Raw genomic sequence first — 22,864 nt, forward strand, 5'->3', positions numbered from 1 at the left:
AACTTAAATGAAAATATTAAGCACCACAAGCGGTGCTTGATTCCACTGAAGGCAACAGCAAAATGCCCATCAGTTTCAGTCTGATTATTCTCAGGAATAAAGCAAGCAGGATTTGACCGTAATTATTTAAAAACTAACTTTTGTTGAAGTGATTTCCTCTCAAACACCATCACACTGAGAATTGACTTCTATCTTGTATAAATGGTGTGATCTTCCCCCTACTCACTACCTCTATCAGCCCTTGGAAGGCAACATGTCTCTTATTTATGACCTTGTATGGTAAAGTAAGAGAAAATAACATTACAAATACCTACTTTATGTGCACAGACCAAGAATTCAATCCAGAACCCATAAACATAGAAAATGAGCCATAAATTTTCATTGATTTTAAAATTCCAGTTAAGTCACTACTGCTCAGACTGGATTCCCAGGGAAAATATTTTAAAATATCGTTTTATTGAAAATTGTTTCCATGGGGACTTGAAAGTTATATACTTGGAGGTAGATTTTCAGTGAAATGCCTGAGAAATTAAAATGATATTTCAGGTTGTCAGTATGAAAAGGTTTTGAATTTTTTTTTCATTATGATGATGTATTATTTTAGTTTACAACAATCAAACTTAATTGTCACAAATTTATCAGAAATATTAATTTACCTCTACTGTCTTACTGAAATGTTGCTATTTTATAGGCTGCTGATTTATTTTTCTTTAGTTATACTGTACATAAGGTTCAGCAAAGGTGCTTTGTTAGCCTAGGAACATTAATGTTTTAACAAAGTAATTTTATTGAATGAAATATAAGTATTGTGAGATGGTAGGTTAAGTCATGTGATGTGTTATTTCTCCATTAAAATATATTCACTATAGCTGTTTCAAATATGGTTCAGCCAAAATAAATCCTTTCTAACACATGCAGTAAGAGATCATAGAAGATTAGGGTTGGAAGAGACCTCAGGCGGTCATCTAGTCCAACCCCCTGCTCAAAGCAGGACCAACACCAACTAAATCATCCCAGCCAGGGCTTTGTCAAGCCAGGCCTTAAAAACCTCTAAGGAAGGAGATTCCACCACCTCCCTAGGTAACCCATTCCAGTGCTTCACCACCCTCCTAGTGAAATAGTGTTTCCTAATATCCAACCTAAACCTCCCCCACTGCAACTCGAGACCATTCCTTCTTGTTCTGCCACCACTGAGAACAGCCTCACTCTAGCCTCTTTGGAAACCCCCTTCCGGTAGTTGAAGGTTGCTATCAAATCCCCCCTCACTCTTCTCCTCTGCAAACTAAAAAACCCAATTCCCTCAGCCTCAGCTCATAAGTCATGTGCCCCAGCCCCCTAATCATTTTTGTTGCCCTTTGCTGGATTCTCTCCAATTTGTCCACATCCCTTCTGTAGTGGGGGGACCAAAACTGGACATAATACTCCAGGTGTGGCCTCACCAGTGCCAAATACAGGGAAATAATCACTTCCCTCAATCTGCTGGCAATGCTTCTACTAATATAGCCCAGTATGCCAATGGCCTTCTTGGCAACAAGGGCACACTGCTGACTCAGATCCAGCTGCTCGTCCACTGTAATCCCCAGATCCTTTTCTGCAGAACTGCTGCTTAGCCAGTCCATCCCCAGCCTGTAGCAGTGCATGGGATTCTTCCTTCCTAAGTGAAGGACTCTGCACTTGTCCTTGTTGAACCTCATCAGATTTATTTTGGCCCAATCCTCTAATTTGTCTAGGTCCCTCTGTATCCTATCCCTACCCTCCAGCGTATCTACTTCTCCGCCCAGTTTAGTGTCATCTGAGAAATTGCTGAGGGTACAATTAATCCTATCATCCAGATCATTAACAAAGCTGTTGAACAAAACCAGCCACAGGACCGACCCCTGGGGCACTCTGCTTGATACCAGCTGCCAACAGGACATCAAGCCGTTGATCACTACCCATTGAGCCTGACAATCTAGTCAGCTTTCTATCCACCTTCTAGTCGATTCATTCCATCCATACTTCTTTAACTTTCTGGCAAGAATATTGTGGGAGACTGTATCAAAAGCTTTGCTAAAGTCAAGATATATCACATCCACTGCTTTCCCCACATCCACAGAGCCAGTTATCTCATCACAGAAGGCAATCAGGTTGGTCATGCATGACTTGCCCTCGGTGAATCCATGTTGACTGTTCCTGATCACCTTCCTTTCCTCCAAGTGCTTTAAAATGGATTCCTTGAGGACCTGCTCCATGATTTTGCCGGGGATTGAAGTGAGGCTGACCAGTCTGTAGTTCCCCAGGTTCTCTTTCTTCTCTTTTTTAAATATGGGCACTATATTTGTCTTTTTCCAATCATCCGGGACTTCCCACGATCAACACAGATTTTCAAAGATAATGGCCAATGGCTCTGCAATCACATCAGCCAGCTCCCTCAGCTGATGTATTAGATCAGGACTTGTGCATGTCCATCTTTTCTAAATAGTTCTTAATCTGTTCTTTCACCACTGAGATTATAATTCACAGCATGCACTTAATTTCTATATCAAACTAGCACCAGGACTGGGTGATAGCTTGATTCACTGCCTTGTACCAAACTAGGGTTTTTGAGCAATTTCAGGGTCCTTACTGCCCAGTTCTAAAAAGGGAGTTTGAGGTGCTGGACTGGGACTCAGGTGATTTGGGTTTAATTCCCAGCTCTGCCACAGATTTTTGAGTTTGACTTTAGGCAAGGGTGGTGAAGCACTGGAATGGGTTACCTTGGGAGGCGGTGGAATCTCCTTCCTTAGAGGTTTTTAAGGTCAGGCTTGACAAAGCCCTGGCTGGGATGATTTAGTTAGGGATTAGATCCTGCTTTGAGCAGGGGGTTGGACTAGATGACCTCCTGAGGTCCCTTCCAACCCTGATATTCTATGATTCTATGATTTAATCTCTCTGAGCCTCAGTTCTTCATGTGTCAAATGGGGTTTGTAATTCTTCCTTTCACTAACCTTTTGTTTGCCTTGGCTATTTGGACTGAAAGTTTTCTCAGACGGGGCTGTCTTACTATGTGTATGTTTGGCACTTGCAAAAGGGAGCTCCAGTTGTGGCTGGGGCATGCAAGCAATACTGTAAAACAAATAATAACCAATAATCCATTGGCTAAATCCTGCTTATCTTTCTTAGGTGACTTTAATAGGACTACTCTCCTGGGCCAGGTAAAAAGATTCAGCTCTAATGGCCAAAACTACAACAAAAAAACACTATTCTAATCAAATAACTTCCTTTGTCTTGCTGAGGAAATATACTGTATTTTATTAATATTTCTTCCAAATATATATGGGAGGTGATAAACACTATGGTTGGGTAAACCCTGCCAGCAAAGCCAGTCTCAATAGGGGCTTCTAAGCATTCCCATTGCTGCTCTCATTTCACTGTAGCGCTCCTGAATTTCCCTCTTCCATGCTGGTTTCTGCTGCATTTATCCACCCTGGAGGGTTAATCCCCTTTGGATTATCATGACCACCTCTGTGTCAGGAGTGGGGAGAAAAACTCACTGTTTGTAGATGTGAAGATCCTGAATCCAGGCCTCCAGGCTCTGGGGTTACTGCCACTTCCATAGCACCACCTGACAGCTCTAGTAGTGACTAGAGAATTGGGAGCCCTAAGGCCTTACACTTCACTAAAGTTACTGACCACAGGGACCTGACTGGAGGAGCTTTCAAGGCCCTGTTTGGGCAGGGTACACTATGTAAGCCTGAAAAAGACACAGAAAGTTGTCTGGGCTAAAAGGTGGATTCTGGCTTGCTGAGGCTATAGATATCCTGCCATTTTCTACCTGATTCCCAGCCTCATCTGTGACTTTGACTCTGCCCTTTTCCCGCCTTCAGCCTCATTCCAGTCCCTGAACCCTGTGGCCCTGGTTTCTGATTGCTCCGGCTCTAAATCCTAGGCCTTTGGCTCTTTAGCTTCCAACTTAGTGCTGAACCTTGGCTTGGTTCCTATTTTCTATCTGACTCTGGCTCCAGCTTTCATCTCCAACACTTGGATCTTGTCTTTGGACTGACCCATTGGCTTCTGGTTCCTGAATATCATGCTGACCACCACGTCAGACTGCACCCCCTCCTGCTTGCTGGTATCAGTCTTCCAGAGACCCTGCTAGTAAAGCAGTTTGACATTCTCAGAGGAAAGGAACTCCAGAAAGGCAGCATATTATTTATTCACTAGTAATTTATTACTAACAATTAAGAGATATGTGTGGAGTGGCTGTCACTGTGCAAAGATCTGGGTGTGGCTACAGACACCACAGCTGATTCTCCATTTCAGAAGGCAGGCTCTGGACTGCAGAGGGTAGATTGGGGTGCAGGTCCTGCTTTCTGTGCTCTGTAATGCTTGAAATCAAAATAATACCGTAGTTAAATGCAAGATCTAATTGTTTTAATCTGCAGAACAACACACATTGAATTTCAGCTGTTCAGTTAAGGGACACCCAAACCATTAAGAGGCTTGTCAGCCCTCTTCCTCTTTTCATAATAACTATTTTATTGTACCAAAGAATCGCCTGCAATCTGGCAGTAGATGTTTTCAGCTGCAAGGAGTAGAACGTTTTCCATTTGCTCCATTTGTTTTTTCCTTCTTTCCTGAGGAAGTCAGTATGCGACTGCACTTTGTCTCCTAGGAAATGTACAGTGAGCTTTGGATCAGGCCCTAATTGCTGTGCTTACTGTTCCCCAGCATACTGACTGGCTTTCAACTGAACTGCAGTGACCGCTCCTTAGTCTGATAATCCGTATTATTGTCCCTCAGGGGGCTAGAGAACACTCTAAAGACAAAGTAACTGTATGCATTCAGAAAGCTGCTCTAGATATTGTAGGATGGATATGTAAAATCATAAATGTGCCTACCTATTAGTGGAAAAGCCCCTTAGCTGTACACTGGCTGCACTATCACTGCATTTGTATTCTGGTATGGTACTTCTCAACTCTGAGTGTTCTTAAAAATGCTGAGAGGCTGACCGTAGCTCTCAAAGGTCTCCTCAGGGAAGCTACCCTATTGTACTAAAAAGACAATCTTTTATCCTTAATGTTTAATTTCCCATGTACTTGACTTCACTAAACTTTACCCCTGGGATTTGTTTTCTAGCGGTTATACTGAACAATGGAGCCATGAGGAGATTGTGCCATTTTACAACTGAAATAAAAGTTTGAGACTAACATTTTCATGTAAATTAAATAAGAAAGCTACAGTCTGGACCTTCTTACAGAGCACTAATTTGTCATCCTTATATGGATGCTGGAAATGTGCCTGACTATTCTGAGTAGTTTTTCAGTGGTAAAATTCCAGTGACCCACCAGTATTATTCATACACTCTATTATCTCAGTTCTGGCGGCATGGCCTATGAACAAAAAGCAAGCAATGCACAAAATAGCATGATTTGCAGGGGTCAACCACGTGCTCCTACAAACTGAAGAAAATGACAGGTAATTTTATATAAAACAAAAACCTGTCCATATTCTGGGACATTTAACAATTTAAGAGATTGACATTATTTTAATTTTACATTTTATCAATGAATACTTTGTTAAAAGTTAGTTTTTTTATATAATGTTGCCATCTAGCTTCCGAAAAGTGGTTTATATGGCCATGGTCTCAAAATGTCAGCTTTTGCATCTCTGCAATTTGTTGCTATGAAAATGCCCAAGATACACACAAGGCAACAAGTTGCCTGTTATAATAGAAAAAGGAATGTCAGAGAAATCATTGTCATCTGTAGAAGAAAAATAAGATTCTCACTCTCTGTAGTGGACGTCATTTCTTCTGCAAAATCTTTTATCCAACATGTCAGTGCCTATCACAAGAGCCAGAAAAATATTGTGACAAATACTTTGCTTAAGTTGTCTTCTTAGTCAATTTGGGTAAAATTCACCACTGTGCAGAGGATCCAGACCACTTAAGTCCAATTTAAGCCTTACTTTGAGGACCTTAGCTGACCTTAAGTTTGATGGTGGCTCTTTAGCTAGTGGTGAGTTTCACTGTTTCTGAATTATTTAATAGCAGATCCAATTTTTTTTTCAAATGTGTGAGTTGTTCAAAAACCTTCACGAATTTCTTCAGGGAATAATTCTTGGCGTACAGATTGTTCACAAACAGTTTATAGCAAATACTTAATTTTTCCATTGCTTTGTATCCTGATTGGATGACTAATTTAACTAACTGGGACCCCAGTCCTGCAAACACTTATGCACATGCTTGCCTTTACTACTGTGAGTTGTCCTACTAAGGCCAATGGGACTGGTTATGATAGTAAAGCTAAATGAATATGTATTTGCAGGTTTGGGGCCCAATGCAATACAAACTGAAAATTGTAAAGAAGGAATTTGATGGCAGAATGTAATATATGAAACTTGTTTTTGACACATATTCAAGCATTTGATCAAAATTAACTTTTGTAAATATCCTCTAATAAAGATAACTTGCTAGAATACATATGGAAAGTAGACACAAGCGGCAGAAACAACCCAAATGTATATTAACAGTACATATTTTTGTAGTATTTGTCCAGGACACTTTTTATGTATGTTTAAACACAATTAATATTTATATTTGTACCGTGACTGAATTAGTAAGCCATAAACCAAGGACAGAGATGAAGAAAATTGATGCCAGCTAGTATATACATAGATGCACAGGATGAGCACACACACATGAAAAACAGCCCGAATACAGTGGATCAGACATACCACAGGATGTTTTGGAAACATAGCAACATGAAAACTTTTTATACTCTATTTAACTAAAGCAAAAAACAAATTAATTGATGAAAAAAAGATGCTGACTGTTTTAAACAAAGCAAGCTTTGACCACAATAATTGAATAGAATGCAAACAAGAATCACTTCCAGTTAATGTAGTTACTTTTACACGCAATATGTTCTACACAGTGTTTTACAAATAGTTGTCCATAATGGGGAAAGTCTAAGCCAGGGGTGGCCAACCTGAGCCAGAGAAGGAGCCAGAATTTACCAATGTACATTGCCAAAGAGCCACAGTAATATGTCAGCAGCCTCCCCATCAGCTCCCCCCATCCCACCTCCAGTGCCTCCCACCCACTGGCAGCTCCACCAATCAGCGCCTCCCTCTCCCTCCCCATGCCTCCAGCCCGCCACAATCAGCTGTTTCATAGAGTGTGGGAGACTCTGGGAGGGAAGGGGGTGGAGCGAGGGCATGGCAGGTTCTGGGGAAGGGGCAGGGGCCTTGGGGGAAGAGGCGTAGTGGGGTCAGGACCTGGGGCAGAGCCAGGGGTTGAGCTGTGAGCACCACTGGCACATTGGAAAGTTAGCATCTGTAGCTCCAGCCCTGGAGACGGCACCTATGCAAAGAGCCGCATATTAACATCTGAAAAGCCGCATGCAGCTCTGGAGCCACAGGTTGGTCACCACGGTCTAAGCCAAATAAATGGGTGTTAAAGGCTTGAGGCAACTTGCTAGATAGTGGTGGGATAAAAATGATCATGGTTGTTCTGTCATGGACAATATGTACTAATCTTATTACTGGGTACTTTTATCAGCAGTGAGATGCTTTTTTTTTCTTTTTCCTTTCCTTCCCCCCACCCCCCACCTTCAGGACCAGATGATATAAATTTCCCATTGAACTTCTCAAAATTTTCCAAAATGTAATTGAATTTTTTGATGAAAATTTAAATTTAGCTAAGGAAAACATTAACAGAATGTTAATGAACCTTTTAAAATGTTTTCTGACCAGCTCTAGGGTTGGTTAAATAAATTATATTTCAATAATTTCTCCCTAAATTTTGATCAATTTTTTACTCAAAATTCAAATTTTCACTTTTGTTTTGCATTTTCAAATTACTGCTCATTTCAAACTTCATATGAATCCATGGCCCATGAAACCCTGATGTTTATATGCAAGGAATAGCTTGGGGCTGATGGTGTGGTGTTACAATCAATGCTATAGAGCTAAGCATCATTATGCAATAGCTTTGCTTTTTCCCACAGTTTTAGCACCAGGAAGATTAAAGAAAGGACATTCTGAAATCCCATTTTAGGCTTTGCTAGACATTCTCTTGTGTCTGTTATTGTTCCTTATAGCTCCTTTAATAAATCAAGGGGCAGACTGTGAGCACACCTTCAGTGGCTGTTCAGAAGAGAGGCTGTATGAGGATACCTCCCACAGTCACTCCATTATGTTCCTCTGAAAAGCCACACACAATGGAAATGTCTGTGTGCAGGGCCTGCTTGCCTAGACCCCACCCCCACCCACACCATTGGCAAGTCCAGTTAGTCAAAAGTCATGAGTCAGGCTTTAAAAATCATGGGATTAAAAGGTGCTGAGTCCTTTTCAAACATCTCCACAAACATGAGGGCTAGAAACGTATTGTGCTTTTGTGTGTAAGCAGTCTCCCAGTCACTTGACTCCAAGTGTTTAAGAATAACACCAAGTATTATGAGACTTTTGATAAAATCATAAGGTTTGGAAACACTGCTTCTCAGAAGGCAAATCACATGCACGGGGCTGCGAGCAGGTAGGGTTGGCATCTCAGACAAACCACCCAGAGGCCACTCCCCACCAACAAAAAGGTCTTGCTGCAGACTATGGCTAATTATTACTAAAATATTTTAGAGTACCATTTTACACACACACAAAATTACCCACAATGTGTGTATTTGGGTTTTTTTTAATCTCATCCTAACATGGTGCTGCAGAAAAAACAACAACAAAATACAGCACATTACGTCTTTGAATGGGCAGACTAGTTCAAAAACCTACCAGGATGGTGAAAATCCAGCCAGGTGGCAGCCCTCAGAGTAGGTCATGACCTTATATCCTCTGCACTTCCTTGTGCAACAACCCCTGTGCAGTGGAGGGCCCAAGCTGCACCTTTCAAATGGATGGAGCAAAGTGCACTGAGGAACTGGAAGCGATTGTACCTTCTCAGGCACAGTTAATCCTGCAGGGAAGGGCAGCTTTGCATTGCCCCCTACACAGGCCTCTGTGCAAAATGCTATCTTGCTCCAAATGTGTGCTTGTATAGCTGCGAGGGCCTTTCTTATTTCATTTGGGAATGTAGGTAGAAAGAAAGTTGAATTTCTTAATTCAGTTACATCCTGCAGTTGGATAATTGCATTGATAGGAGTTTTAGAACCATGGAAACATTTATTTCAGGTAATTATTTTCATATTCCTCTTAATGAGTTCTCTATAGTTCTCTCTAAATATTCTTAGCTTTTCCTGTGTTAGGGTAAGAATAACCACCAACAAAATGAAGTTCACAAAATAAGACTTACATTGTTTGTATTCCTATTTGCCTGGGGCTCCTCAGCAAAGCCAATGCACAAAGAAGGAGTAAATGAACGACAGTACAGTTTTTCTGAGCAGCGATTTATAACAAACCTATTTACATTTTACTTCATTGAGAAGTAGAATCATAGACTATCAGGGTGGAAGGGACCTCAGCAGGTCATCTAGTCTAACCCCCTGCTCAAAGCAGAACCAACCCCAACTAAATCATAAAACAGTTTGATCTCAAATCTTTATGTGGTGCATGTGTAGTGAGGCAGAGTATCCTCCCACTGAGTCAGAGGGGGAGGAGCCACTCTCTGATCCCTGGTCACCAGAGCCAAGCCAGGCTTTCCCTCCTGCAGGAAGCAAAGGGGCGGGACAGGAAGTAGAAAAGGTGGAACCTCTAACTGAGTTGAGTCTGAGCTAGAGAAGGGAGCAGATGTCTCCAGGTTGCTGCAGATCTCCAGAGCTGAACCTGCACTGTGCCACTTCCTGCACCTGGAGGAGACTGACCCAGGTGACCCACTTGCCATGTATCCTGGAGAGACAGGGGATGACCCTGAGCTGCAGGTACATTATTGTGGGAGCGTAGGAAGTAGCCCGGGGACACTGTAGTCTGGTTGGGTTGTTGCCTGAATCCAGCTCAGCGTGTTGTGGTAGGATCCCCACTTACCTATTGGCAGAACCCTCCGCCATTATTAAGACCCTGGTCTGGGACCCAGTGGAGTAGGGTGGGACCGGGTCCCCCTACCCTCTGCTGCCAACCTCACCCCTGGGGTAACAGCCACCCCACCTTAGGCCAAGAGGCCTACGTTTGTCTGCCCATTGCCAGAGCCAGGATGTCAGACTATATGTTGTTTGCTCTGCCCTACTTGGGGTTTGAGCTCCTAGACTCTTTGTTGGCCCCACCCTGCCCGAGGATTTGAGCCTTAAGACTGTTTGTTGGCTCTGCCCTGCCTGAGGGCTGAAACTCTAATCCCTGATATGGGGCAGCACTCCAGAGATGTAGTGAGGCAGAGTGGCCTCCCACTGAGTTGGAGGCAGAGGGACTGCTGCTAACCCACTACAGCATGCAGTAAGGACACCAGTGATTTTTTCTATTATAAACTTGGTTATTAGCACTTTCCAAGAAAGTTAAAATAAAGAATACAATTATTGATTGCAAATGTTTTTTCTTTATTGTAATAGATGAAAGGTAGAAAATCACCCCTTTGGCCCAGTTGACTTTTCAGTCTATGTAAAAAAGTAAATGTGTAATGTCAACATATCAAGCTTATCAGGCAGAAACCCCTGAAGTGGTCACCCCACATTAACTATATGTTACTTTTGTTCTAGAATAAATGCGGGATTCCTACCTCAGCCAAGCAAAGAACCGTATATTCTGTCTGTTAGGGTTGTTATGACATTTGTGTGTGTCTGTGTGACTGTGTGTAGTATTATACATTTTTAAAGTCCTACCTCAATTTTGAAAATCTTACTGTAAAAGGAACTTAATTGCAAACAGTTGAACTAATACTCACACTTTGGAAATTTTGTTCAAATTCACTCTCAAGATTCAGGAAGCCCATTACTACATCCTAGGCTTGCTCCCAGTTCAAAGAACTGTAACATTATAGACAATCTTCACTTAAATTGCAGTGCTCAACACAGATGTGACAGTGTCTTGGTGTGAATTCCTACTCCTGCCCCCGAGAAAACTTAGATCAGGTAGACCCACAGCAATTGTAGACTCCACAAATCTTTCCTCTTTGGCAGTATGACTGCATCATCTTGCCAGTCATCTGGCAAGCTTGCAGTTTTCCATGCTAAAGACCTTGGGAATCCATTTAGCTTCCTACAAAATATAGATTTTAGGATCTGTGGGTGGATTTAGTCCATAACTAGGAAGCTTCCTGTTCTCAAAGACAAAAATCCTCTCTCCAACACCCAGCCAGAATAACTATGCTAGGTGCTGAGGAACTCTGCAAAACTCTGCTGTGATATTAGGGGATAAATATCCCCACCTCCCTCTGCCATGATGTGGAGGGAAAACAGCTGTTCTGTGACTGTTAATTGGATCAGAGGTAAGGATCTTTGCAATGGTGGCTAATTCAGCATGAGCCCCACCCCTTTTCCATCCCACCCCTTCACCTTCTTGGCCCACCCAGATTATCCCATAGAGATCTCTCATGGAGCAGCATGTCACACTGCACACCTTATGTCCCCCTGCAAGACCTGCTTCAAATCCTATTCACAGTAAAATCTCAGCAGTATAATATCTGAGCACCTCATAAACATTAATGAGCTGAGTCTCACAGCCACTTGGATAAAAAATTCTGCTGGGCTGTGAACTGAGTATGAATATGGTATGTGATAAACACTGTTCTCAGTTAACTGGATGTAAGTCTGGAATTACTTATTAGACTTCCAGTATATCTTTCCTGATTTTTTTTTTTTAAATTTTCTACAGCAGCCCCATGAGAGGGAGTCAGCACTGGAACTGTAAGATGTACTGTAGGCATTTGCCACCATGCCTCAGTGGGTCACAGCTGAGAATACCAGATTCAGGACAAACTGCTGAGAAATAGGGCAGCCTCACCCCAAACTGGTGGTTATTCTTCCATAAGATATACCAAGCCAAACTTCTGTCTCACCACACTGGTTAAAAAGTAAAAAATGCAGTCTCCTTAGGCATCACCACCCAGACACTAGACTTTATGATGAATGGTTAATGAAAATCAATTTAATCAAACCAAAGGCTTCTTCTGCTCTCAGGAGATCAGCCACATACCCAAGTCAATATATAACTCAGATCTTACCCAATAATCATGCTGCTGCCACTCATTTAATAGTTTAAAATTTAAAGTTTTATTTTTAAGAGAAAAGAAAGAGTTCAAATGGTTAATAGATCATTTACAAACAATCATTGCAAAATTCTTGCATCAAGTTTGAAGCAGTGATGGAATAAACTGCTGGTTTGCAAAAGTCTCTCTGGAAATTACCCAGACAGCTAGGAGGTCATCAGTCCTTGTGTATAGCGGCCTTGTTAGAAATCCAGTCCAGAGAAATGAAGCAGGAAATGAAGACAAAATGGAGATGTTTCCAGGGTCTTTTATACCCTCTCCCATGTGGATGGAATTTTACTGTCCCAAACAAAGCTCTGAGTCTCAATTTGTGGAAAATCATAGGCACAAGATGGAGTCCAGGGTCACATGAACGAGTTACATGCTCTTACGTGGCTTTGATGACTCACCAGAGAAGTCATTGCCCACTTGGAGGTTAAGGTGGCCCCAGTAAGACATTTTCGTGGTGGGACAAGTTTCTTCTATGTGCCATTGTGAGAGTTAAGTGTTCTTCAATGGACCATCAACTTGAATAATCCATTCACAATGTGCTGGCTAGATTGAATGCGAATTACCTTGTGGGTGTTATCCTAGGAGCAAACACATGTGAAATACAGTTATATAATTAATATTCGTAGCTTTAAATACAAAGATGATCGTGCATATAAAGAGGATCAACATGCTTAGCAAATCATATCTTTTCCATTGACACCTTACACGATATACTTTGTACAAGATTTGTTGCAATTGTATAAGAGTGGTAGCAACAATGATATACATGATCATATTTCAATCATACAGCATCGCAGTAGTTCATTGTGCAGCTTCTTACAGCTGTGTTTTTGTTGATGCTGTATATATGATATGGTAACTGGGTAACATTTTAACTGTTCCAGGGTATAAATATATATCCCACTGGACCCGTGCACAGTATGCTGTATGAACACAGTATATGAGACAGTTCCTGCCTGGAAGAACTCTCAGTCTATTTTAAGACAAGATTAAAGTAATGGGTGAAACAAATTATGGGAGATAATGTACCCGTCTGATTATAGGCATTCCACCTGCTGTCTTAAAGAGGGCACACTGTGTAATAGTGGCCACTGGTGCCAATAGATGTCATGTTACAAGAACGTTTTGTAACCCTGACTTATGCCAATAATGCTGACTAGGATGACCATATGTCCCGTTTTAGCCAGGACAGTCCCTTTTTAGGTCCTGTCCCAGCCATCCCAACTTTTTTTTTATATAACTGGGCATTTGGCCTGTTTGCTCTTGATCATCAATTGGCAAGAGACTGGACAAATGTCCAGTTTGTCAAAACAGTGGGGTGGCCCCCCTAGCAGGGCCCGGAGGAATGGGTTTGGGATGGGGATGAGTGGCAACACCAGCCCTGTGCTAGAGGCATGCCCCACGTGCAGGGAGGAGAGGGGGCCTTGGATGGCTCTGCACATGGGCGTGCAGCGAGGGGGCTTGGATCACCAGACCTGCGCATGAGGAGGAGAAGAGAAAGTTCAGACCAGCCTTACACTCAGGGGGAAGAAGGGAGTCACGGTGGGGAGGGGAGTCACGGGGGCTGGCAGGTGACTCGGGTGGCCTCGCGCTTGGGAGGGTGGCAGGAGGGAGGGGGACTTCAGCCCAGCCCCATGCTGACATGAGGCAGAGAGGTCTTGGGCCAGCCCCATGCCAGAGGGGAGGAGGGAGGCATCAGGCTGGCCCAGGGGTGTCACCCTAACTCTGACCCTCTGCAGGTGACTGGGGTCAGATTATAAAGTCTAGTGCCCTACCAGCACTCCTGGGCATCACACTAATATTAGGACATCATGCAGAAGGACAGGGTGTTTCCACTGATTGCTAATAGGAGAATTCCAAAGCTTTATCTAAAGTAAAGAAAATACACAAATATTTGACAAATGCTATGTGTTAATTTAGAAATAATCTCAAATGCACAATCTAAATGTAGCTCCTACCAATGTTCTTTGACAAACACTTTCCTCCTTTCCCACCCTCCCCAGTAAAATTGAGGAATTATCTGGCTAAATAAATAATCCCTCCACCATTCAACAGTTTACCGTACATGATCTTGGTTGATTTGAATGGAGGGGCATAGAAACATATGACCCCTCCACTGTTCCAAAAACATTTATCCTTAGCCTGACTTTAACAGTAGCATAAGAGTTGGATTTTGCTTGGGATACAAGCCACGGATCTTTTATTTAAAAAAGAAAAATGTTTAAGAGCCCCTGGCCAGTCCAACTTTCACTGTGGGGAAGCCCAGAGAGCTGAATCTCTGTAACACTTAATTTAATTTTGTGAAGGATTTCAGAAATAATCATTGTCTCCTGCTCTGACACATCCCATTCAAAATAAAACCCAAGCGAGTTATGTTTCAAAAGCTTCACTTTTTATGTCCAGGTTGGAAAAAGTAATCTTCACTCTGGCAGACCTTTTATAGCTTCCCAGTCCCTTTGCAGAGCATTTCTGACTTCTTCTGCACTGTCTGAGGAAAAAGTGAAGCTGGAAGATAGTGCCAAGATAGCTGATCGTATGGATAACCCATTTGAAGTTGCTTCTTCCTAGCTTCTGGCCCTAGGCATAGGTATTTCCCCTCCAAAATGTGTTTCCAAACATGTTTTTTAATGAGAGAACCAATGCAAGTGTAATATGCTGTGGTCAGTAGAAGAAAGCTGAACCAAATCCTGCCTTCTATATATTTTGTTCACTATGAAGACAACTATCTTTCTATTTTCATGAAAGTCTCTCGCAAATAAAACATTCTTTTGTTCATCCATTTTCCTCTCCCTTCTTTGCAGCAATGACTTCATAAACAGAAACTACTACAATGTAAACTAAAACACTCATCGCTGTATCTTCTGACAAGGAGGGGGTAAATCATTAATGTTTAAAGAGTCTCTTTAATATTATAATTTAACAAAATTAGCCCTCGGACAGAAAGCAGCCCTCTACCCAGTGTGAGTATACAGGTCAAGACACACGAAATGCACTCTGTTAATTTCAGGAAACACAGGAAGCTTCAAAAGTTGTTAAAGGTAAGAGCTATTTTTTCCAAATCAGTGTATAATTTAGCTATCTCAGTCACTGCTATTCCCTTTCCAAGTGTAAAGAGCTAAACACCTTTTCAAAAGGACCTCTCCATTTCTCTTAATTATTTTATCCTTGTCAACAGTTATTTTTATCTTTAACAAGAACTTAGTAGTTTAAAACGGAAGCTCCCCTCTGTTAAATTGCTTTTGCAAAATAATTCTCTCTTGCTTTCTATGGCTCCTGTATCTGATTTGTGAGCACAGAACACATGGTTCATTAGCCCTTTTCACAGGCTAAGTATCTGTTGTTCCAAATATAGTGTAAAGCAAATCACTTTTTAATGGTCAAGTCGACTAGATAGGAAATGTCATAGCTCTAACAAAAGCTTGTAGTTAATTAAGCCAATTAGCATTTGATATAGGTACCTCTGGAAAGCTAAAACCCAGGAATAGCTCTCAGGAGATGGCAGGAGATTTTTTTTGTAGACAGAAATGTTATGGAAGGGAAGGGAAACAGGAAGAAGTTTAAAGAGTGTCAGAGTGTTTTAAAGTGTGTTCACTTTTTTTCCAGCATACATCAGTCTAAATTGCACTTCTGTGTTTAGAAACAAAAACCAAACCATAGTATGTCTTTGTTTGAGAAGACAAAGCTGGACTTTTAACTCAGAAGACTAGGAATAAGACTTCTACCAAGATCCTGCTGGTCTTGTGAAATTAACTGAACTGTTAATTGCACTTTTGACTGCCTTCCAAAAGAAGATTTTTGACTGCTTGACACTGTTAAGACATAGCAATTCATTCTATTCTCTACTGACCTTTCAGCAGAGTGCAAGAAAAGAAAAAAAAGTTTGTTGAGCCTTCAGAATGGAAAAGCACCAGATTCTCTCTAACATTCCGTTTCCCAAAGAAATGAGTAGCCCTGGGATTTAACCATGTGATAGCCCATGAGATATACAAGGTATATACAGTCTCAGAGCAGAAGTTGTTTCAGTTTTCCAGAGGTTCTACTAAACTTGGTTCATTCATGTGTATTTAATGAGACACGATGTATCTGTTATAATACTTATTTATTTCAGTCAACATGATACTTGGCTTTCATGTGTGAGGAATTTCTGAATGTTTTGTAAAGGATTTATTATTTCATCTTTATAGTCAGTCTTTACATACATTTGGACTTTAGCACTTGTTTACCGTATACTTGTTCTGTGGCTTTTTGTTTTTGTTTTTTTAACTCAAGTGGAAAGTTACTCTCATTGATCCAAATAAAGTAGATTTAGATTAGCACAGTGACTTATATAATGTCTATCAAAAGTGATTTTCTTTTATTTAAAAACAAAGAGCGTACGCATATAGGGATGGGGTGGGATGGTGTCAAACCTACCGAGAGAAAATTAAACAAATGGGAAGGGGCTTTTTGGCTTTATTCTTCCTTTTGTGCTCACACTGGGAAATAGTTAACTACAAATGAAAAGTTCAGTCTAGAAAATTAACATCCTTTTCACTGTTTTTTCATTTCCCCCCTCACGGATTTGTTGCAATCTTTTCATTGATTGTTCCCTGAATGTATGTTCATGCCCTATATATTGCTCTGTCCCTCCCTCAGCTGGTTTCAGAAAGCAAAATTTAGGTCCTGATCCTGCAATCAGCTCTGCAGGGCTGGATCCTTGTATCCTCATGGACTCTCATTTATTTCAGTGGGGCTGTGGATAGGTGCAAAGGTCCACATGCATTAACACCAGCTTCCATCTACTTGACCCCTTACGTGGGGCTTTGTGTGGGGAGGAGGAAAGAATATGGCTTTTACTTTCACTAGAAAGGACTCCCGGCTCCCCACGAGGAGGTCTGAAGCCTTGAAATTGTTTGTATATGTTTATATTGTAAAAGTCATATTCTACAATAACATGCTTACAACAACAAGAGAACATAATAAAACTCAATAACTATACAGGAGAGAACTTTGCTAATTCTCACTTCACATATCTAAATGCTTGATAAGTCTCTCCAAAAAATGTGGACACTTTCTTGAACTTCTAAGTATAGAAGTCACAGCAGGGTGTTCTAATTAGTTCTTGTATTATTAAGACTTCATTACTTTAGCAAAATATTCTATAGCCCAAGTACTAAGGATGAAATCCTGGCTCCCCTGAAATCAATGACTTTAATAGGGTCAGGATTTCACCTTTGCAGGTGAAAGTATTATAAGTAATTTAAAATAAGTGACACTTGTCAAAATAAATAAAGTTCATATTGTGATGCTGTATGTTTATCGTAGGGGGGATTTCTTCATGAATGACTAAGTTCTGCAAAGTGCTAAATATCCTCAACTTCTATTATCTACATCTGTCTGTTGACTGTTGCCTTAAACTTAGACTATAAGCTCGTAGGGGCAAGAAATCTCTTTTTTGTGTTGTGTTTGTACTGTACCTAGCAATCTTTGTCCATGTCTGGGTCTCCTAGGCACTATCATTATACAGATAAATAATTATAATTAATATTGACTTCAATGGAAATTGCGGGCACCCAACATTTTGCAGGATCAGGGCCAAAATTTGTTTATTCATAACTGGTCTCTTAAGCCTTGTCTACAGGCACAAGTGGCACTGGTTTTAGCTAAAATTGTTTATGTTGATTTCATTAAACCGGTGCAAATCCTTGTGTGAACACACTTAAATCAGTTTATAACTGGCCTATATCAAGTTAAATTCAGGCCCCATCCAACAGTACGAATTAGTGAGGCTCTAATGCACTTTTCATCACTAAGATATCTACAAGATAAAGTCTTCTCATTTTGGAAAGCCTACAAAATACTGAGTTCAAATTCTGTTCTCTGATAAGGACTCACACAGTTGTGACTGAGGGCAGAGATTTTACTCCTGGTGGTTTTGTGTTCCCTTTCTGGCTGCAAAACATGACGCTATAAAAGACTGTCCTCATCGTTGTGCTGACCTCTGCTGATGATGGTGCACAAAGATAGATGATTTGGAATGAGAAGGTCCTATATGAACCAACATTTTAAAAAAAATATCTTCCACATTAATATTAGCTTCAGTTTAAAATACAGGTAAATGATTAAGGAGGAAGTCAGTAAGGAAGAAAATATTTCAAGCTGCTGAGCAGGAAAATAGAATCAATACAAAGTAAAAAAACAACAACCCACATATATTAAAAACTTTTACCTATTTATTTTAACTCTATTGCACATCGACTCCATTGTTTGCTGCTTCTAATACCACCTACTCTCATTCCCTAGTGTCCTAGACTATTGTGCAGCTGCTTTACATCTGGATCCGTTGCACGTTAAGGATCCTATTTGGCAGGGATAGGGAGGGGAGATGGGTTTATCCCTCTGGATTTGCCTCTATTTGCTTCCTTGCCAACCCCAAAGGCCCTACATTGCAATGATACTACTGATTGTCTGAGGAGGAACCCATCCAGACCACTTTGAGCATCAGCCAGAGGGAAACTGCTCAAGAATTTTGTGCAATAGCCCTTGGGAACTGGTGCCCCAGGACTCCCAACGCCTGTTGCTTTGGAGGAGCTTGGAGGCTGAATTTGGATGGCTCTTCTGCACAGCAGAGCTAACACTAACCGCTGTGCTGCCATTAAATCACTGGCTCTCTTTTCATATTGACTGACTTTAGAGGTCAAAGGTTGAAATGAACAAATGTTTTATTCCATTGTGGCTTACACCACTACGTTATCTTTATTTCCAGATGTCTGGGTTTCCTAAAGCTTCCCATGTGCCATGAATCTTTTTTATCCAGCTTTCCAACTGAAGGGGATTTGAGTCAATCTGAAATGTGGAGGCAACAAGATAACTGGGGCTCTGCTGCTGTTCATATCATATAGTTCTATCTATTAATGAAACTACATTGTGGGGTGGAGGAATACTTAAGGGCCAACAGAAGACATAATGTCCCATCAAGGCCTACCTATCTTATCTGCACAGGGGTTGAGATGGGCTAATTTTGGAATATGATGCAGGAGTTTTGTTTTATTTAAAGTTTGTTTAAACACGTTGGCAACATCCTTAATTCAAACAGAGGGGGCCCTTTTAAAAATGCCTTAATGTCAATTCCAAATGAAGGAGTATCCCTCCAGATGAGTTTGACTCGAATGGTCTACTGACTGCAGGATTTCATGGTGGACCACAGTAAAGCAAGGCATGATTTTAATTGAAAACATCCAAGGTGGTAATTTTATCACATTGACACACATCATCATGCAATACAATTACAATGATCTCATTACCCTACTGGACATATGTCTACTCAAATGTCGTTGCAGAGGATTGTGTTCTACAGCGTTATTTTTGTCAGGTACTTCACGAAACATTCATCTACAGTACATCATAATTCCACTTTTTTCATGTCTGTTGAATCCTTGAGCTCCCTGAACTCTGAGCCAAGAAGCATGCCAGTTAAGACGCCTCCTGGGAATTTGACCTGAGACTACCAACTCATTTCAGGTAGGCTATTAAATTGCTGTAAAACGGTAACAAAGTTAAGGCTGAATTTTAACTCTTCCTTGACCTCTCTCTGAATGACTCTCTAAGGTTAGAGACCTGAAACATCAAACTCCTGGTGGTGGACAATTAATATTCTAGACCGGACTGTCTGCCATCTGGCTGAGATTTAACATGCATTTATACTATAACATTTTTTTTAAGTCAAAGAAAGAGAAGCAATGGGGAAGAGGAAAAGATTTTTTGGAATCCAGTTTCTGCACATGGATATGGAGCAGAGGATATCTCCAAGTTACTAGGGAAGGGACAACATCTAGAAGAGAATGTACTGGTAATTAATAGTGCTGCAGATTTGTCATGACATTTTGTGTCAAAAATATCACAAAGCAGTCACACTAAAAATAACAGGTTTTGGGGAAATAGTGTACAAAATCACAGCAGCACCATTTAAAGTGGAGGGGGGGGCACATGGGAAGGGGAATCTTTTCCTGTCCCTGGGTGTGAGGCTCTGAGGGGGGCAAGGGGGAGAGAGTTGCAGTACAAGCCCTCCCTGCACTCACCCCATACCCACAGCTCCTGTGCCATGGAGCTATCCTGGCTTCGTTGGCTCCTACCACAGTGGGCAGGTAGGGCTCTCCCCCCATGATGCTTGAACCCTCCCCTTCCTGGCCCCGATGCAGCTGGATCACCTGTCCCGAGCTGGGCTGTGGTGGCAAAAGTGGTTAGCCATGGCCTGGGTGAGCCCCACCCCCCAACTCTGTAGCCTATGCGATCACAGACACAAAGAGAGAGCTGCAGCTGTAATGCTGTAGTGTAGAAATTTATTACAGCAATGAAAGGAGTTCTTCCATCACTATAGTAAATCCGCCTCTTTGGCCTGTGATCTAGGAAGGAGTTAAGCTAACATACAGAAAGGGGAATGTAATAGTAATTGTACACAATTTGCTCAGTAGCCTCGCACAGCAGGGTTTCTCCTTTGCCTCAGCATTTTTCCCTTGGGTGGTGGGGAGCCTGGAGTAAATCAGTCTGACTCTGGAGGATTTTTCCTCTTCACTCAGGTTTTATTTTTCTGTATTTATATGGTGGGCCTCAGGGTAGGCCCAAGACATTCTTTTAAGCAAAACACCCACACCTCAAACTCAGAACACAAACAGAAATTCTTTCCCCTGCACCCATTCCAGGGTCGTACCCTAGTATGCTGGCTCCTAGTTGCCAGTCCTTCCCCAAGCAATTGTTAACTTAGGGCAGGTCTACACTAGAAGCGCTACATCGTCACAGCTGCACCAATGCAGCTTCACTATTGTGGTGTGTCTGGTGAAGACACTTTATGCCAATGGAAGAGTGCTCTCCCATCGGCATAATTGCTCCACCTCCGCGAGAGGCAGAAGCTGTGTGGATGCTCTCCTACCAACATAGCGCCGGTGTGGACAGCGCTTAGGTGACTGTAACTTGTATCACTGGGGGTGCCTTTGTCAAACCCCTGAGCGATGCAAGTTAGATTGATTTAAGCGGAAGTGTAGATCTCCCTTAGTTTCTTTCAGTGCAGGTAGGGAGGGCAGCCTTCCTCCCAGGGGAAGCCTTTCCTTCCTGCTGCTACCACGCCTGCAGTAGCTTGTTTCTCATCTCTCTCCTCCTCTCTCACACCAGAAGGTTTTATTTTTAAAGGTCACTGGCAGCCGTTAACTGCTTTAGGTGTCTCTAGTTTACCTGAGGTAACCTTTTTTCAGCTCATAGGGAACAGAGCTGTCCTCATTCTAGGTGACATATTTGCCCGCCACCACTCTTATATCTGTCAGTTATAACTGTCAGACTGGTTATAATTACATTATTGCATCCTATTCTCCACCTCTAACCCTCCACGTTCAAAATAAGTATAAGTTAATACTGCAGTGAACCACTTTAACTTCTGCTTTTCTGCAGTGGCTGTTGCCATGGGAGCATTTCACAATCATTTTCTTCCCAGTTGTGCCACCGCTCCAGTCCAACATGTCCTTCCCCCATTCTTCTCAAAACCCAGGCACTAGAGATCCCAAGTGTGCAGAATCCCTATGTCTATGTGTGAGCCCAAGGCAGGAAGGAACACAACAAAAGCACTACTTCCTTCCTCCTCTACCCACTTTCTGAGGTTTGGGGTCATTCCACCCCATTTTGCCAAAGAAATATTTCATTTTATTCCTAAATGTGAAATTCCTCCACTCCGCCATTACTCTGTCTCAAGGCCCAGGACCTGTGTATAAATACTGTTGCCTTTTTTTGACATAAGCAGATAGTCAAAACTTGGGGCCCTGTGGATGTTCCAGTTGGGAGTAGAAATTGGTGGTAGTCAGGTATTTCTTTTATGCAGTTTTGTTTATTTACAATGAACATTCAAAGTATGCTTGCTCACCTCAGGTGCTAAAATGTCCTAATTACGGCTCTGCCAAGAACACGCTTTTCAGTCTACACTCCTGATCCAAGAACATCTTCCAAGGTTTCAGCTGCTCCTTCAGGCTGTCTGGCTGCCTCTCAGTCTCTCTCCATTTCTGTCTGTTCTGCCTACACACTCATTCCTGGTCATGACTCCATTTCCAGTCAAACCCTGTACCCACAACATGGTGTTAGTTAAGTTCCTAGCAGACTGTATGAGGCCTTGTTTTAGATATGGCCCTGTGACTGGGGGGGCTCTACTCACCATTAGGACAACACCATCTCCTGGCAGTTCTGAGTTAACTTAGCCAGGCTACCACCTCTTCCTGTGGTTGTACTCCGCCACACTGTCTCTTTTGCCATCTGCAGCCCTTCTCCCACTCCAGGAGCCTCTGTCTCCTCTTTGTGACTCGGTCCTCTAGCCAAGTCATTCAACGTGTTTTCCCCTTCTGGGATATCAAAGTCTTCCATCACGAATTGTCCCAGACAGTCTGCTCTCCTGGCACTTCTGATCTGTGCCACTTCCCCAGTGGCTGGTAGGGGAACCCAGGCCCACCTTCTACTCTGGGTTCCAGCTCACTTCAGCAGCCAAGGTCTGCCCTATCCTGTACTTTGCTGCTTTTCTCCTGAGCCTTTCCTACCTTTCAGGCTCTCTCCCCATTCTGGGTTTGCCAGCCTAAACTCTCTACCTCCAGGAAGTAATTATAGGCTACCCTCCAGAGTCTCAAACACACCTACCTTCTCCCAGGGAGTGACTGCAGACTATCTCCCTGCCGTCCCCTGTGACACTGCACCTCATATTCTTCATAATGATATTACTATGATATGATTATTACATAGCTATGACGTATTTTATGCAAGACAAATCATGTG

At 42.0% G+C, this 22,864-nt stretch overlaps 1 long non-coding RNA gene across 1 annotated transcript; it reads right to left on the reverse strand.

Annotated features, from left to right (window-relative positions):
• Nucleotides 1-12,200: 12,200 nt before the first annotated feature.
• LOC123346970 lies at nt 12,201-22,723 on the reverse strand. Its single transcript, XR_006573023.1, has 3 exons — nt 22,257-22,723; nt 21,972-22,163; nt 12,201-12,666 (listed from the first exon to the last, which is right to left on the reverse strand). It is a non-coding gene; the product is annotated as an uncharacterized LOC123346970 (long non-coding RNA).
• Between the last annotated feature and the right edge of the window lie 141 nt (nt 22,724-22,864).

This window comes from Mauremys mutica, chromosome 1 (assembly GCF_020497125.1).
Source record: "Mauremys mutica isolate MM-2020 ecotype Southern chromosome 1, ASM2049712v1, whole genome shotgun sequence".
Classification (NCBI taxonomy): domain Eukaryota; kingdom Metazoa; phylum Chordata; order Testudines; family Geoemydidae; genus Mauremys; species Mauremys mutica.